The sequence below is a fragment of the Schistocerca gregaria genome, chromosome 9 (assembly GCF_023897955.1).
Source record: "Schistocerca gregaria isolate iqSchGreg1 chromosome 9, iqSchGreg1.2, whole genome shotgun sequence".
NCBI classification, from domain to species: domain Eukaryota; kingdom Metazoa; phylum Arthropoda; class Insecta; order Orthoptera; family Acrididae; genus Schistocerca; species Schistocerca gregaria.
In genome coordinates this window covers 115,561,199-115,567,149 of record NC_064928.1, presented here as the reverse complement: position 1 = coordinate 115,567,149, position 5,951 = coordinate 115,561,199, and positions in this window count along the sequence as shown.

The window sequence follows — 5,951 nt, the reverse complement described above, 5'->3', positions numbered from 1 at the left end:
CAGGGTACAGTGTGTTTCATCACTCAAAATTACTTGCAGCCGCTTCTTCTTTACTTCGTGTCAAGCGTGGCTCACCACTGACTACAGAAATGTGTGGCTCATGAGAAGCTGTTGAACATTGTACCCCATTTTTTAAACTCCCTACACACAATCATTGTTCTTTGAACATGGCTGACTTTTGCAGCAACCGTATACACAAATTTGAAAAATTGTTTTAATGTTTGACCTTTTGAAGAACATTATGTTTAATATTTTAATGTATGACTTGAGCAACTCAGCTCATAAATCATTGTACATCTTTGACAATATGTTCTTCATGTAATTACCTTACCTGCTGATGAAGTCATCCTTAGAGGTGATGAAACTTGGTCAAGGTATATAGAAAACCTATGCAACCGGTTGGCTGATTTTTACATATTTTTCAAAAATCATTGTTCTAGTTGGGCTGCTGGTACCATTCTGGAACTCATGAGGAATGCAGTGCTGAATGGTCCCTGTCCATTAGTATGCCTCATGAGGTGCGCCTAGTCTTGGTTTGGCTGTGGTTATTCCTTCACATTTGCACTTCACAGTCACGTCACCAACAGTTCACTTGGGTGGTATGTAGAATGACTGAAATGTTCCTGGTGTAATTGTTACTCAGATGACATCCATGACCAGTCCAGGTTCGCTGTCACTGAGCTCTCCTGAATGACCCATTCTGCTGTTACTCTTCATCTACTGACAATGTCTGACCCGATAGCTGAGTGGTCAGCATGACAGATTGCCGTCCTATGGGCCGAGGTTTGATTTCCGGCTGGGTTGGGCATTTTCTCCTCTCAGGGACTGGGTGTTGTGCTGTCTTCATCATCATTTCCTCACCATGTGACATGCAGGTCGTTCAATGTGGCATGGGATGTAATAAGACCTGCACCGAGGCAGCCGGACCTGCCCCGCAAGGGACCTCCTGGCCAGTGACACCAAATGCTCATTTCCATTTCTATCTACTGACAACACAATACACCCTGCCTCTTTCTATACTGATATGTCCTCCTTTTGTGATGTCTAGTAGTCAATTCCTCATTATACACTGATGTGACAAAAGTCATGGGATAGCCCCTACTTTCATGTCAGACCTCCTTTCGCCAGCGTAGGGCAGCAACTCAGCATGGTATGGACTCAGCATTTCATTGGAAGGCCCCTCTAGAAATACTGAACCATGCTACCTGTGGAGCTGTCTGTAATTGCAAATGTGTTGCTGTGCACAAAGTGACCTCACAATTATATCCCATAAATGTTCAATAGGATTCATGTTGAGTAATCTGGGTGGCCAAATTTTGCTTGAATTGTCTAGAATGTTGTTCAAACCAATCACGATCAACTGTGGTCTCATGACATGGTGCATTGTCACCCGTAAAAATTGTTTGGGAACACGGAGTCCATGAATGGCTGCAGATGGTCTCCAAGTAGGTGAACATAACTATTTCCTGTCAGAGGACCCAGCTCATTCCACACAGCCCACATCATTATGGGTGTTCCACCAGCTTGCACAATGCCTTGTTGACAGCTTGGGTCCATGGCTTTGTGGGGTCTGTGCCACACTTGAACCCTACCATCAGCTCTTACCAACGGAAATTGGGACTCATCTGATCAGGCCACGGCTTCCTGCTGATATGGTCACGAGCCCAGGAGAGGTGCTGCAAGCGATATTGTGCTGTTAACAAAAGCACTCGCATCGGTCGTCTGCTGCCGTAGCCCCTTAACACCAAATTTTGCTGCACTATCCTAGTGGATACATTTGGCCTATATCCTACATTTATTTCTGCAGTTATTTCATGAAGTGTTGCTTGTCTGTTAGCACTGACAACTCTGCTAAAACATCGCTGCTCTCAGTTATTAAGTGAAGGCTGTTGGCCACTGCGCTGTTAGTAGTGAGAGATAATGCCTAAAATTTTGTATTCTTGGTACACCCTTGACACAGTGAATCTCAAAATATTGAATTCCCTAATGATTGCTGAAATGGAATGTCACATGCATCTATCACCAACTACCATTCTGCTTTCAAAGTATGTTAATTTCCAATGTGTGGCCATAACCACACCAGAAACCTGTTCACATGAATCACCTGAGTATACAAGCACTGGACTTACATTTGGGAGGAATGAGGTCCAAATTTCTGTACAGTTATCCAGCTGCACTAGTAGGTGTGCTTTGGCTCCTTTAAATTGGTCAAGGCAAGTTATGGAATGCCTCCTCTGGAAAGGACATAATCTATTTCCATTTCCTTTCCAAGTTTGTGCTCTGTTTGTAGTGACACTGATGGGACACAGGCTTACAAAAGTGTATTATTATAATGTAAATTGATAGATGAGAAATATACTAACCAACAGCAGCAGGGGAACACACACACAAAAGGATTTAACTTTTACAAGCTTTTGGAGCCAGTGGCTCCTTCTTCTGGCAGAAGAGTTGAAGGAGGAGGAAAAGGGACGAGGGAAAGAACTGGAGAGGGTTAGGGAAAGGGATACAGTTCAGAAAAGTCACCCAGAAGCCCTGGGCAGGGGAGACTTACTGGATGGGATGAGAAGGAAAGACTGATTGTTTGGGACTGCACTGGATGAGATTTGAAAACCTAAGGGCTTGGAGCTGAAAGACAGGATAATATGGAAGACAGAGATCACTACTAAAACATCATGCACGAGTTAATAAAAGTGAAAAGCTATGTGCATTGTATGTAACAGAGGTGGGACAGTGGAAAATGGGCAAGTTAGAAAATGAAAGATGTAGAAAACCAGGAATGGAGTGAAGAAAGGAGTAGTTATTGTGTATAAATGCTGAGATGGGAGAAATTAACATAAATTAGGGCCAGGTGGGTGGCGAGAACCAATGACATGTTGTAGTGCTAGTTCCCACCTGCGAAGGTCTGAGAAACTGGTGCCTGGGGGAAGAATCCAGATGTTGCATGGTGAAACAGGCACTGAGGTCATGACTGTAATGTTTTACAGCATGCTCTGCATCAGAATAGTGTGTGTTGCCTATATACACCCTCTGTCTATGCCCATTCATCCTGACTGATAACTGTGTGGTGCCGTTAAAATTCCTGGAATCTCTAAATACATTCTCTCAATTAAATTTCACATGGTCCTATTCTGAATCTCATACCACTTTCCTTGACGTTGATCTCATGCTCGCCGAAGGCCTGCTATACGCTTCTGTCCTACTAACAAACAACAGTACTTACATTATGACAGTTGCCATCCTTTCCATGTCAAATATTCCCTCCCATACAGCTTTGGCATTTGAGGCAAATGTATTTGTTCAGATGCAGACTCTTTACAGCAATACACCACCACTCTCACTTCATCCTTCACTGGTTGCAATTACCCCAACAGCCTATTTCAAAAGCAGATTTTGTGGGCCGTCACATCCAATCCTGGTGCTGCTGATTCCTCCAAAACCCAACTTTGAAGTACACCACTTATCACCCAATATTATCCTGGTCTTGAATGTATCAATCAGCTACTTCAACAAGGTCATGACATCCTAAAATCATGCCCTGAAATGAGATCGATTCTGCCTGAGATTTTGTCCACCGCACCCTCCCAGTCTCAGCAACATCCTTGTCAGACCCTATTCTCCTTCTGCACTCATCTCACTACCCTATGGCTCCTACCCCTGTAACCATCCCTAGTATAAGACTTGCCCTGTGCATCCTCCTACCACCGTCTATTCCAATCCTGTAACTGGCATAACATATACTATCAAAGGGAGAGCCACCTGTGAAGTGATGTATGTCATATACTAGCTGTTACGTACACACTGTTCAGCATTTTACATCAGTGAGACTACCACCCAGTTATCAGTCCAGATGAATGGGTATAGGCAGAGGGTGTATACAGGCAACACACAGTATCCTGTTGCACAGCATGTTGTACAACACGACAGTCATGTTAATGCCAGTTTCACCACACGCTCCATCTGGATTCTTCTCGCAGACACCAGTTTCTCAGAACTCCACAGGTGGGAACTAGCACAACAATATGCCATTGGTTCTTGCTACCCACCTAACCTTAATTTATGTTACTTTCTTCCGTCTCAGCATTTATTCACAGTAACTACTCCATTTTAGTTTCTACATCTTTCATTTTCTAACTTGTCTATTTTTCTCCATACCCTCTCCCAACCCTGTTTTTACTCTTATTAACTCATTCATGATGATTTAGTAGTAATTTCTGTCTTTCATCTTTAAGCTCTCAGGTTTTCAAATCTAGTCTGGTGCAGTCCCCAAGAATCAGTCTTTTTGTCTCATCTCATCCGGTAAGTCTCCTCTGTCCACCACCAGGATTCAAACTGGCTTACCCTTGAGTAGAGCACCACTGCACAGGTGTGCATTAGCAACCTCAGCTATGCAGGTTGTCTCTTCATGATAGATGAGCGAAATTTACTTTCTCTTATTTGGAATTAGTCTTTTCTATTTCTCAAATGATCCCACCTTCTTCAGGTTAGATTCCACAGCCACTATGATCTTGTTAGGGGTTAAACCATGGTTCTGCTGGGATTGTTACTTTTTTTTAGTTACATCATGAACATCCAGTTTGGTGATAGAGGACCAATTTCAAGTGAAGCCAAGAAGGTACCATATACTTAAGCCCCCATTATCTTGCAAAACAGGATGCAGCGTTACATCAAACTTAGTTCAGTGCTGCCAAATATGTCAGCTGTCACATTCTTAGGAAATGTGGCCCTCGTAAGTTGTTACTGGTGTAATGACTTGATTTGTACTGATTCAAACTGGACTCATGTGGTGTGCTTTGTTTCTTAAGACTATGATAGCTGATGTATTTCACATAACTTGAAAATAGCCTGTAGCACAAAATATGCTAAGTTACAATGAATCAATGAATTTGAAACAAGAAGCTTTTAGCTCCAGTGTAACAATGCCTTTTACTTACAACCAAAAATAATGTGAAAATTTAGTTGCAAGTTTTCTGACACAAAAAAGTAAGATCTTCCACTATTGCTTACTTAATGGCAGTTGTTCTATTGTATGTGCATTTGAGTTCTTTTTTCAAGTAATGGAGAATTTCCCACAGACTAATGAATGTTGAAACATGATTAGGTGTTCTCTCTCTCTCTCTCTCTCTCTCTCTCTCTCTCTCTCTCTCTCTGTCTGTGTGTGTGTGTGTGTGTGTGTGTGTGTGTGTGTTTTACATGACAAACACCAAAATGGTAGCTAATTTCTTGCCACAATCGAGTCAGCTGGATTCCATTTATTGAATTTTTGAATTTACAGCTTGCAACAAGCATGCATAAGACAAAGTCGCAGTACTTTATGTACTGCCACAGATAAAAAATCACAGGAGGCAAGAACAGGTGACCTGGGGTGCCGTGGACAATGGTATTGACCTTTTTCTCCTCATTTCCAATTCAACATTCTGGAATGGCATTATTCAGATAATGTCGTTAAAGAAGCAACCATCTTGAATGAAGATGATATTGTGGGAATCACTTTCAAATTGGCAAAATATCTAGTTTTCTGAATATATATGAGATTCCTATGATAATGTACTAAAAGAAGCTCATAAACTTTATTTATAGAAATAACTCAAGAAGACATCATTATCAGAAGAAAGAAAACTGGCATTCTACAGATCGGAGCGTGGAATGTCAGATCCCTTAATTGGGCAGGTAGGTTAGAAAATTTAAAAAGGGAAATGAATAGGTTAAAGTTAGATATAGTGGAAATTAGTGAAGTTCGGTGGCAGGAGGAACAAGACTTCTGGTCAGGTGACTAAAGGGTTATAAACACAAAATCAAATAGGGCTAATGCAGAAGTAGGTTTAATAATGAATAAAAAATAGGAGTGCGGGTAAGCTACTACAAACAGCATAGTGAACGCTCTATTGTGGCCAAGGTAGACATGAAGCCCACACCTACTACTGTAGTACAAATTTATATGCCAACTAGCTCTG